Raw genomic sequence first — 13,032 nt, forward strand, 5'->3', positions numbered from 1 at the left:
TTATCCTCCAGATAAGCTTGGTAGCTCCCACCGCCACCGCGAACTAAACGTTCAACCTCGAAAATCAATCACTAGCCAATATTCTCAAGGAAATGAAAACTGTACTGAAACAAGTGACAGTGCTTCTAGCAGTAGTGAAAGAGAAAACGACACATCATCCAATGAAGTTTTACTGCTGAAAGAAGAGGCTTTTCTTGTTGCAGAGTACAAATATAAACATGGAAACAAGGAGAAAACAAGGCAGTATGTTGGAGTGGCCACAAATGTTGGTGCTATGGAAGTAAGTGTGAAATTCTTTTGCCCACACGAGAACAGTAAAAACATATTTGTGTTTCCTAATGTTCCCGATGAAGACACAATACAAAAATTGCAAATTTTGAGAATACTTCCCACACCAGTTGAGAAGAGAGGAATGTTCATTTTTCGAGAAGATGTGTTTTAGACTCGAAGACAATCATTTATTTAAAGTGTTTGCAACCTAATTTAGGATGAGTGAGAAAAATTATTTTGCCCTTTTAGTTAAATTACTTTGTTTGTTTCTGTTTGTTTCTAATATTCCAGTTAAGAACTGATATAAAATTCATTATATCATTCCGTATCACTTATTTGTAACAAAGGGCTACCTTAAAATGTGTTAAATGACACCAAAATCAAATAAAAAGCATGCAGAATTTTTAAAAAAGGCAGGATTCGCCCTCTATATACTGTAACTTCGGACAGAGATTTAAAAAACACGTGTCCGAAATCACCCCAATCCATGGGGTGACTTCAGACACTTTATTTAACTGCCTCAGATAGATATACCTACACATACACTTTCTGGTTCTGGGATATTTTATTTGTTGCACATATACCCTACCACTTCCATAACAATCTATTTAATCTAACAATATATACAAAAGTTGCAATCAAAATAATGACAAAACCATTCGAAATCACCCCGTTTGAGGGTACTTGCGATGTATGATGATGAAGTTGACATTTTGTCACATGAGGTGCCGAGTGGGGTGCAGAAGGACAGGCGGAAGGGCTGGTTGCTGTCTGTATGCTGGCAACATGTGATTTATTTATTTATTTTGTGATAGTGAATTGGATGATGGTTGCAGCACAATTGGATGATGGTTGCAGCACAGTGTGGTCCCTCAAGTGATGTGAGTTAACCCTTGTTACTGAGACAGCCGGCCTGCATGCTGGTTCTTGTGCACAGGCTGGTTGTATCCATACAGACGTCAATTTGAAAATGCTTCTGAAGAAGGGCACTAAGTGTCCAAAACTGATACAGAAATTAAATTTCTTTCATGCAACTTGTTATTTGTTATTTCATTACATACTTGATATTATCTAGTTTATTTTTCTGGTGTTGTATGTGAGGGTTTCCTGGCAGAGTGTACGCGTGGAGAATGTGGGTGACACGGCAGTGCGCTTCTCGTGGGTGCGTGTGGGTGGTGCTGGACATGCAGCAGCACGGTTCTGCCTGGAGTCAGAAGGTGGTGGTGGACCAGCAGTTTTCCTGCCGGGCCAACTGTATGACGTGCGTGTAGCATTCAAGTCACGCAGAGCCGGTGTCTTCCGGGAGGTGTGGTGCCTGCGCACCACTCCCGAGCTGCCCAGTCTCCAGGTTGGTCAATCTTTCCTCTTGGTACACCTAAATAACAGTAATATGGCTGATGAGTCTTCACCTCTGACCTTTGAGTGTGCTGGAGTTTGTTAGTATTGAAATGGCTCAACCATCAATGGAATGAGATTGCCAGCAGGCTCGGTTTCAAAACAATTTTCAGACTCATTTAGATATCTCTGTACATACAATATCAGCATTGTATTTTTAATCAATAATCTAACTGAATGCTTTACATTGTTTTAAATCCTGCAATAAAAAGTAATTCTGCTGTACCATACCAAGTAATATAGAGACGAGTTGATCTTATACATGCAATCTATATCTACATCTACATCCATAATCCGCAAGCCACCTGACGGTGTGTGGTGTAGGGTACCTTGAGTACCTCTATCGGTTCTCCCTTCTATTCCGGTCTCGTATTGTTCGTGGAAAGATTGTCGGTATGCCTCTGTGTGGGCTCTAATCTCTCTGATTTTATCCTCATGGTCTCTTCACAAGATATACATAGGAGGGAGCAATATACTGCTTGACTCCTCGGTGAAGGTATGTTCTCGAAACTTCAACAAAAGCCCGTACCGAGCTACTGAGCATCTCTCCTGCAGAGTCTTCCACTGGAGTTTATCTATCATCTTCGTAACACTTTCACGATTACTAAATAATCCTGTAACGAAGCGTGCTGCTCTCCATTGGATCTTCTCGATCTCTTCTATCAACCCTATCTGGTACGGATCCCACACTGGCGAGCAGTATTCTAGCAGTGGGCGAACAAGCATACTGTAACCTACTTCCTTTGTTTTCGGATTGCATTTCCTCAGGATTCTTCCAATGTATCTCAGTATGGCATCTGCTTTACCGACGATCAACTTTATATGATCATTCCATTTTAAATCACTCCTAATGCGTACTCCCAGATAATTTATGGTATTAACTGCTTCCAGTTGCTGACCTGCTATATTGTAGCTAAATGATATGGGATCTTTCTTTCTATGTATTCACAGCACACTACACTTGTCTACATTGAGATTCAATTGCATATTCCCTGCACCACGCGTCAATTCGCTGCAGATCCTCCTGCATTTCAGTACAATTTTCCATTGTTACAACCTCTTGATATACCACAGCATCATCCGCAAAAAGCCTCAATGAACTTCCGGTGTCATCCCCAAGGTCATTCACGTATATTGTGAATAGCAACTGTCCTACGACACTCCCCTGCGGCACACCTAAATTCACTCTTACTTCAGAAGACTTCTCTCCATTGAGAATGACGTGCTGCATTCTGTTATCTAGGAACTCTTCAATCCAATCACACAATTTGTCTGATAGTCCATATGCTCTTACTTTGTTCATTAAATGACTGTGGGGAACTGTATCAAATGCCTTGCGGAAGTCAAGAAACATGGCATCTACCTGGGAACCCATGTCTATGGCCCTCTGAGTCTCGTGGACAAATAGTGTGAGCTGGGTTTCACACGATCATCTTTTTCGAAACCCATGCTGATTCCTACAGAGTAGATTTCTACTTTCCAGAAAAGTCATTATACTCGAACATATACGTGCTCCAAAAATCTACAACTGATCGGCGTTAGAGGTATAGGTCTATAGTTCTGCACATCTGTTCGATGTCCCTTCTTGAAAACGAGGATGACCTGTGCCCTTTTTCAATCCTTTGGAATGCTACACTCTTCTAGAGACCTACGGTACACCACTGCAAGAAGGGGGGCAAGTTCCTTCGCGTACTCTGTGTAAAATCGAACTGGTATCCCATCAGGTCCAGCGACCTTTCCTCTTTGGAGCGATTTTAATTGTTTCTCTATCCCTCTGTCGTCTATTTCAATATCTACCATTTTGTCATCTGTACGACAATCTAGAGAAGGAACTACAGTGCAGTCTTCCTCTGTGAAACAGCTTTGGAAAAAGACATTTAGTATTTCTTAGGATTTTCTGCCATGTCAGTACATAGAACTTTACTTTCGAATTCATTGAACGCCTCTCGCATGGCCCTCCTCACATTACATTTTGCTTCGCGTAATTTTTGTTTGTCTGCAAGGCGTTGGCTATGATTATGTTTGCTGTGATGTTCCCTTTGCTTCCGCAGCAGTTTTCTAACTCGTTTGTTGTACCACAGTGGCTCTTTTCCATCTCTTACGATCTTGCTTGGCACATACTCATCTAACGCATATTGTACGATGGTTTTGAACTTTGTCCTCTGATCCTCAACACTATCTACACTTAAAACAAAACTTTTGTGTTGAGCCATCAGGTACTCTGAAATCTGCTTTTTGTCACTTTTGCTAAACATAAAAATCTTCCTACCTTTTTTAATATTTCTATTTACGGCTGAAATCATTGATGCAGTATCTGCTTTATGATCGCTGATTCCCTGTTCTGTGTTAACTGTTTCAAATAGTTCGGGTCTGTTTGTCACCAGAAGGTCTAATATATTATCGCCACGAGTTGGTTCTCTGTTTAACTGCTCAAGGTAGTTTTCAGATAAAGCACTTAAAAAAATTTCACTGGATTCTTTGTCCCTGCCACCCGTTATGAACATTTGAGTCTCCCAGTCTATATCCGACAAATTAAAATCTCCACCTAGAACTATAACATGGTGGGGAAATCTACTCGAAATATTTTCCAAATTATCTTTCAGGTGCTCAGCCACAACAGCTGCTGAGCCAGGAGGCCTATAGACACATCCAATTACCATGTCTGAGCCTGCTTTAACCGTGACCTTCACCCAAATTATTTCACATTTCGCATCTCCATCAATTTCCTTCAGTACTATTGCACTTCTTATTGCTATAAATATGCCTCCCCCTTCACTGTCACTGCGGTATACATTCCAATCTGAGTTTAGAATTTCATAACTGTTTACATCTGGTTTCAGCCAACATTCTGTCCCTAGTACTATGTGGGCATTGTGACCGTTTATTAATGAGAGCAGTTCTGCGACCTTTCTATGGATGCTCCTGCAGTTTACTATTAGCACATTAATACTGTTATTCCCTGTTGCATTTTGCCTACTCCTACCTTGCCGGGTCTCAGGAGGCGTCTTGTCGGGCCTAGGTAGGGAATTCTCTAACCTAAAAAACCCACATGTGCACTCCACACGTACTCCGCTACCCTTGTAGCCACTTCCTGCATGTAGTGCACGCCTGACGTATTCAAGGGGACCCTACATTTCTCCACCCTATAGCGGAGGTTGAGAAATTTGCACATCAGATCTCCGCAGAATCATCTGAGCCTCTGGTTTAAGCCTTCTACTCAGCTCCAAACCAGAGGACCGCGATTGGTTCTGGGAATGATACTACAAATAGTTAGCTCAGATTTCACCCCGCGAGCGAGGTTTTCCGCCTTCACCAACTCCACCAACTGCCTGTACGAACTGAGGATTACCTCTTAACCTCTTAACCCAGATGGCAGGAGCCATTGGTGCCGACATGTGCAACAATTTGCAGTCGGGTGCACCCAGTGCTCTCTATCGCCGCCGGCAGGGCCTCCTCCACATCTCAGATGAGAGCCCCCCGGCAAGCAGACAGAGTGAACACTGGCCTTCTTCCCCGACCTTTCCGCTATTTCCCTAAGGGGCTCCATCACCCGCCTAACGTTGGAGCCCCCAATAACTAATAAATCCCTCCCCCCGTGTGCCTGCTCAGACCTTGCTGAAGGAGCGACCACATGTCCACTCACAGGCAGAGCGGGCGATGCCACATGGCCAGCCTCCACATTGACCCTCCGCCTCGTGCGCCAGGAACGCTGCTGAACCCCCCTTGGGGAGAGGGTGGCCCAACTGTGCCTGGTACCCACGAAGATGTCTCGACAGCAGGGACAGTGGGTGAAGCATGTAACACCTGGGGTGTACCATGCGACGCACCAGACTCCCCACTGCCGCTAAACTCCACAGCAGCAGCCTGAAGACGGCTGACCGCAGCCATCAACACGTTCAGCTGTTCGCGAACAGTAGTCAGCTCCTCCTGCGTCCGTACACAGCAGTCACACATCCTATCCATCCTAAGAAATCAATTTACTGTAGAGAGTTAATCAACTTTTAACTAGACTGCTAATTCACTAAAGGCAGCTGATAGTTGAATAAACTGTGGTTACTAGACACTTCTTGTAGAAAACAATGAAAATAGCACTACCTGCCTCTGGACTCTATTGAAAGCAAACACTAGCACTACTGGCACTATGGCTGACTAAAGGGACTCTCTCTGATTGTATTCAAAATAAACACAAAATATATGGAACACTATTACTAGTACTCGACAATTAAAGCTTCCTAAAAGCAAAAACACACGGAAGAAGAAGTGACAAGTTAGAAAAATACAGTTAATACTTAAATTAACGTAGCTCGCTGCACAGCAGACGTGATGCAGATGGCAGTTACGACAACACTGACACTACTGGCACTATGGCTGACTAAAGGGACTCTCTCTGACTGTATTCAAAACAAACATGAAATCTATGGAACACTATTACTAGCACTTGACAATTAAAGCTTCCTAAAAGCAAAAACTGAAAATATGTATTTTGCTTCTGTATTAGTTTTTTAAATATATGTTGTGATGACATAGACTTGCAGCATAGCCTGAGCTCTAGGTTAGTTCAGAAGTGATAGTTTTGAAGGCTGATCTGGATTGTAGCTTGAAGTCAAGGTCAGATTTAAGTAGTAATTTGGTCATGGGCTGGCAAAGACAATGAACATAAATATGCAGTCTTAATTGTGGTGAATTTTGATGAGCAGTTTATGTTCATCATTCTGATCTGATGGATAAATCAGGTGGGTAGTACTGGCAGATTTACTGTTCCTTGTGCACTACTATTTGTTGAAACTTCTCTATTCACTTACAGATGACATCTATGTGACAAAATTCTTTTAAGATAGATTTGTGTCTAGTATAGTCAAATAAAATTTCAAATGTAAATCCAGTTTTGACTGTCACCGGCCCCTTCATATCCACAATATACAAAAAACATGAAGATAAGTTAAAAATGAAGCTTAATCAAAATTAAGTGTTATTAGTTGATAACTGGAAGCTTTAGTTCATTCCTAAGCACTTTACAGAAACCACACTGTCTACGGATGGTGTTGTATAAAGTTGTACTGCCTGGTGGGCATGTAACTAACTATTCATCTGTGTCACTGTACATACATCTGACATATTTCAACAAAATTTGAAAGAGCATACATAAGCAGTTTTAAGAAAGGGAGCAGTGGTTGGGAAGGGAGTGAGACAGGGTTGTAGCCTATCCCCAATGTTATTCAATCTGTATATTGAGCAAGTAATAAAGGAAACAAAAGAAAAGTTCGGAGTAGGTATTAAAATCCATGGAGAAGAAATAAAAACTTTGAGGTTCGCCGATGACATTGTAATTCTGTCAGAGACAGCAAAGGACTTGGAAGATCAGTTGAACGGAATGGACAGTTTCTTGAAAGGAGGGTATAAGATGAACATCAACAAAAGCAAAACGAGGATAATGGAATGTAGTCGAATTAAGTCGGGTGATTCTGAGGGAATTAGATTAGGAAATGAGACACTTAAAGTAGTGAAGGAGTTTTGCTATTTGGGGAGCAAAATAACTGATGATGGTCGAAGTAGAGAGGATATAAAATGTAGACTGGCAATGGCAAGGAAAGCGTTTCTGAAGAAGAAAAATTTGTTAACATCGAGTGTAGATTTAAGTGTCAGGAAGTCGTTTCTGAAAGTATTTGTATGTAGTGTAGCCATGTATGGAAGTGAAATGTGGACAATAAATAGTTTAGACAAGAAGAGAATAGAAGCTTTCAAAATGTGGTGCTACAGAAGAATGCTGAAGGTTAGATGGGTAGATCACATAACCAATGAGGAGGTATTGAATAGAATTGGGGAGAAGAGGAGTTTGTGGCCCAACTTGACTAGAAGAAGCGATCGGTTGGTAGGACATGTTCTGAGACATCGAGGGATCACCAATTTAGTTTTGGAGGGCAGTGTGGAGGGTAAAAGTCGTAGAGGGAGACCAAGAGATGAATACACTAAGCAGATTCAGAAGGATGTAGGCTGCTGTAGGTACTGGGAGATGAAGAAGCTTGCACAGGATAGAGTAGCATGGAGAGCTGCATCAAACCAGTCTCAGGACTGAAGACCACAACAACAATGTATAAAATTGCATTGAGAAGTATGGAACCAGCTGGCATACTTTTAATTACATCTTTTGGACATCTGTAATGAGAAGATAGAATATTATGTGAAAACAATACGATTGTACATAAATAGGTTTAGAAAAGGTTTCAAATGCCATCTAAAATTTCATTCAGTATAATACTGAATAAAGAAAAATTTACATGCACAATATTACTAGAGACCTGAAAAAGAACACACAACACCATATTTTGTAAGTGATGCATAGTGTGTGACATTCAATTTAATTTTATGTCTGTAAACATTGATTTTAAAATAAAATGTTAAACATACACAGCAACTCCTGTAACGCAGTCAATCCATAGTTTTTGATCAGCAGAAGTTATCAGTAACCGGCGTCTTGCTCCCTGCACATCAACAAGGAAATGAGCAGAGGCACCGCAAGAAAGAACCCAGTTTTAAGTACATTCAGCTGGTCAAGAATTATATCAGCTGCATCAAAGGAGTTGTTGCCTATGTCCAATGTTTTCTCTTAATATTAACCTCAAAGGGCCACACAACTCTCCTGTGGTTGCACACATGACAATCAAGGGGCCCCAAACCATGGCAGCACTCCTTTTCTGTACTGTAGTTCCCCAGAACCATGCACACACACAGGTAAATAGTCTGACAAGGATCTCCTTAACAGCTGTTTGATGATTTTGTACTGTATTATCTCAATGAGAAATTCCCCATCATTTCAGTTGCTTGATGATTTTATACTGTGTTATCTTAATGATAGATTCCCCATCATTTCAGCATAGCACACAGCTAATTCTCAGCTGTTGATCTTACACTTTGTACATCCAAACTGGTAACCTTATTATAATAAGCTGTACATATTAATCTCTGTGACTGTGACCACTTCCACATGGTCCTGTTTTTCCCATTCTATCCTCTTTTAAACTGACCACTGAGCATTCTTGAGACTAAACTGGTAGACCAGCACTTCAAACATCAATGTCTGAAGGTGTTTCATGATATGTAAAACTCCAATTGTAGATACGGCTGATGTAGTGATCCAATTCTCCAACGGCCCTCATCATCAACAGCCAGTACTGTAGTGGACGGAAGAAATTGCAGTGACAATCCAGGACCACCAGTATGCTTTTCAGCGATTAAAACACCATGCCTTGAAAGACAACTTTATAATCAAACAGCTGTGAGCAAGAGCAAATTATCACAAGAAATACTGATGGCAACAACATATCTTCTCCCAGTAGATGCACACACCCTCCTCTCAGGTGTGGGCCAAAATTCGTAAATTTCTTGGTGACCTAAGGCCAACAATTATTTCCAGCCTTCATGGCAGTATTTCCAGTGATCCATCTACCATAGCGGAACGTTTTGTATTCCACTCTGATGTGGCATCAATGACTACCTTGTACCCTCCAACTTTCCAAGTGTGTAAACCATGGGGAAGGACACTTTCCTGTGTTTTACAGAACATTTTTCAGAGTCATATAATGAAACATGTGTGGAATGAGTCCTGCTTCATGCTGTCAACTCATCCTGTGACATGTCCTGGGCTCTGAATGGTCTATAATCAAATGATCCAACACCTGTATGCAGATCCAAAAAATTATCTTCTCGGAATCTACCTTAGATGCAAACTCCTCTCACAGTGGTGGAATAGTATCATTATTGTGACACTTAAGCAAGAAAGGACCCCACTTCCAGTAATAGCTACCAGCCAGTCAGCCTTACCTCTGTACTGTCTGTATCACTCAAGAGGAAGGTGGCCTGTCCATTGTGTTGGATCCTTGAGTCACAGTGTCTTTTATCCACCTACCAATTTGGTTTCGGGGACGGCCAATCCATGACTGACTATCTAATCAGATTATAAATGAGAATATGACTTCCTTTTACCAGATGTCACCATCTTATTATAGTTTGGTCCAAATTACACAAAGCCTATGACACCTCCTGGTAGCATCTGCATAAGAACAGCTTATTCTAGGGCTCTGCCCACAGTGTCATCCTTTTTCTTATAGTTGTCAATGGACTCGTGGACTCTGTGAAATGACTGTTACTCATGTCTATTTAAATGACCTTTGCAATTGGTACAGCTCTTATTCCATGGCTCTCACTAGGCTCAACCCAAGACAACATACAAAGAGCCGCGTCTTGGATGCAAGACCATCACCTTCATTTCTCCCACACCAAAACATGAGTCATCACACCTTCATCTGCCCAGACACAGAAATTTTTCTATGAATGCAGAATCTTGAAGCAGTTGTACAATCCCACTTTTTGGGTCTACTCCTTGATAATAAATTACAGTAGCTGTCCCACATCAATCAGCTCAAATTAAGTTACACACAGAAACTGAATGCACTCAAATTTCTGTTTTACCTTTTTTGGAATGGATCACTCCACTCTTTTTCAATTTTTTAGGTCTCTAATTTCAGTTCAATTCGATTGTGGGCACCAGGCATATGATTCAGCCATGCCATTAGCATTGCGAATGCTAGAGCCAGTTCACCATTGTGGGGCTTACCAAATGAGCTACCAAATGAGCCTGGTAGACAGCCTTCTGACATTCTGATGGAGTCTGGTGTCCTACTCTTGTAGTTTTCACCTAACCAACTGCTATTCAACTAGGCCTCCACTGTCCTCTAATTCCCAACCACCTCAACCATCGGATTCTTTTTTCTTCCCAGGAGTTCTGACCTCCTGATGCTCACCTACAGCAGGGCTCCCAATATGAAATTCAACTGGAAATCTCTTCCCCCATTTGGCTGTTTTCCTTGGATCAATTGATGCATCCCTCTCTCGTACGCATGTAGACCACAGTTTCAGCTACATTTATCCCCAAGCCTTAAGACTTCAATTTCCTCCATTGTCCATCAACAAATCTTTCTGTGTATTACCCATGAGTACCACAACAATCATCTATATTGACAGCTCTAAAGATATGCTTTCATGTATACTAACTGCCAGCAAACTATAGTGTCTTCATGGCAGAACTCGTGCTTACTAACAACCCACCATTTTATCAACAAGAAAGACCATGACAGTTCTACATTTCTGATATGCACTGACTCATTGAACAGTCTTCAGGCTATTATTCAACATTACCCTCACCACCCAATAATGTCTACTATCCATAGTCTTTCACATGGCCTCAGCTACATTGGTCACTCAGTTGTCTTCCTTCTTCTGACCCTGCATTATCTGGGTATCCCCAAGAATGAGGGAGTTGGCTGCGTAGCCAAGGAAGTCACCTCACCACCAACTCTGGCAATGGAGATACCTAGTTCTGACCTATGAATACATCTATGACAGGTTGTCTATTGCATCTGGAACAGGCATTGTGGGCTACCCCTCCCTCTAACAAACTATGTGTCAATAAAAGGAGACCACTGCTTTGTGGTGTTCCTCCTTTTTTTTCTTACTCAATAGAGTCCACAATTTTATGCTGATTCCATGTTGGATACACTCATGTGACCCAAGAATTCAACCTGCTTAATGACCTCCCCTCCTCCCCAACCCCGTTTGGTGTAGCTGTGATGTCTTGCTAATGGTGGCTCATATCTTAGTGGAGTGCCCTCTTCTTACAATACTCTGATGAATACAGGGCCTTAAGGATTCCATATCCTCCATATTGGATGACAGAAAAGTCAAGCATGAGCGTAGGTTTTATTCCTGACTTTAGTATTTTGACAATACTGGATTGGACGTGGGGCAATTATAGGAGTGTGCTTCCCATCGCATGTTGGACCCTGTGGATCCTTGACTTCGTCTGTCCCACTTATGGGCCTGAGCTTTTTTTATCTTTCTTTTGTCTTATTTTACTATCACCTGTCTTTCTTAGCTTTACTATGCTTTTAGCCTGTCCCCCTTTTACTTGCATTGACTTCCCCTCCACTGACCTAGTGGAGTGTTGTTTATTAAATCACTGTCTCATACCTACAACGAATTGGCTGAGATATGGACGTGGGAGGGGTTGCCTTCTGCCACAGATGAGCAGCTCCAAAGAGCGCACATATGTACCCCAGCCAACAAGCCAACCAGACCTGATCTTTACTTTACACCTCTTTCAACTACTCTGACCACAAACATTATTGTTGCCCCAAATACTTTTATCCTACCTTTACTGTACACCATGGAAATACGACCAGATGGTCTTTACATTTCTATGGTGCCATTCCTGAAATTTTCAAGTTCTTGTTGCAGCTTTGTGACAGCTCTCACACCAGTTATCGTTAAGAGTAGCTCTGCTGCATTTGAATTCATCTGTCTGTTTCTTAACAGAATCTGTAAAATCTTTCACAAACTTTGGTTGATGATAAAAAAAAGTCCAAAATAATGAGTTTTATTTTTTCACAGTTTTCTAGTTTATCTTCTTGAAAAAACACACACAGAACAACTACTGCAAAAATTAGTATAAATAAAACTATTTCACACATCCAGCTGGAACTCTATTTACACTAAATTGAGTCCCCAGAAAATACACTGAAGAGCCAAACAAACGGGTACACCTGCCTAATATAGTGTAGGGCCCACACGAGCACGCAGAAGTGCCCCAACACGACATGGCATGGGCTTGACTAATGTCTGAAATAGAGCTGGAGGGAATTGACACCATGAATCCTGCAGGACTCTCCATAAATCTGTAAGAGTTCTAGGGGTTTGAGATATTTTCTGAACAGCATGTTGCCAAGGCATCTAAGATATGCTCAATAATATTCATGTCGGGGGAGTTTGGTGTCTAGTGGACATGTTTAAACTCAGAAGAGTGTTCCTTGAGCTACTCTGTAGCAATTGTGGACGTGTGGGGTATTGTCCTGCTGGAATTGCCCAGTCTATCAGAATACACAATGAACATGAATGGATGCAGGTGATCAGATATGATGCTAACATACGTGTCACCTGTCAGAATCATATCTAGACATATCAGGGGTCCCATATCACTAAAAATACACACACCCCACACCATTGCAGAGTCTCCACCAGCTTGAACAGTTCCCTACTGACATGCAGGGTCTATGGATTCATGAGGTTGTCTCCATACCTGTACACATTCATCCACTTCATACAATTTGAAATGAGACTTGTCCAACCAGACAACATGTTTCCAATCATCAACAGTTCAATGTCAGTGTTGACAGGCCCAGGCAAGGCATAAAAGTTTGTGTTGTGCAGTCATCAAAGGTATATGAGTGGGCCTTTGGCTCTGAAAGCCCATATTGATGATGTCTCATTGAATGGTTTGTATGCTGACACTCGTTAATGGCCAAGCATTGAAATCTG

Source organism: Schistocerca cancellata, chromosome 5 (assembly GCF_023864275.1).
Source record: "Schistocerca cancellata isolate TAMUIC-IGC-003103 chromosome 5, iqSchCanc2.1, whole genome shotgun sequence".
In the NCBI taxonomy this organism is placed as follows: domain Eukaryota; kingdom Metazoa; phylum Arthropoda; class Insecta; order Orthoptera; family Acrididae; genus Schistocerca; species Schistocerca cancellata.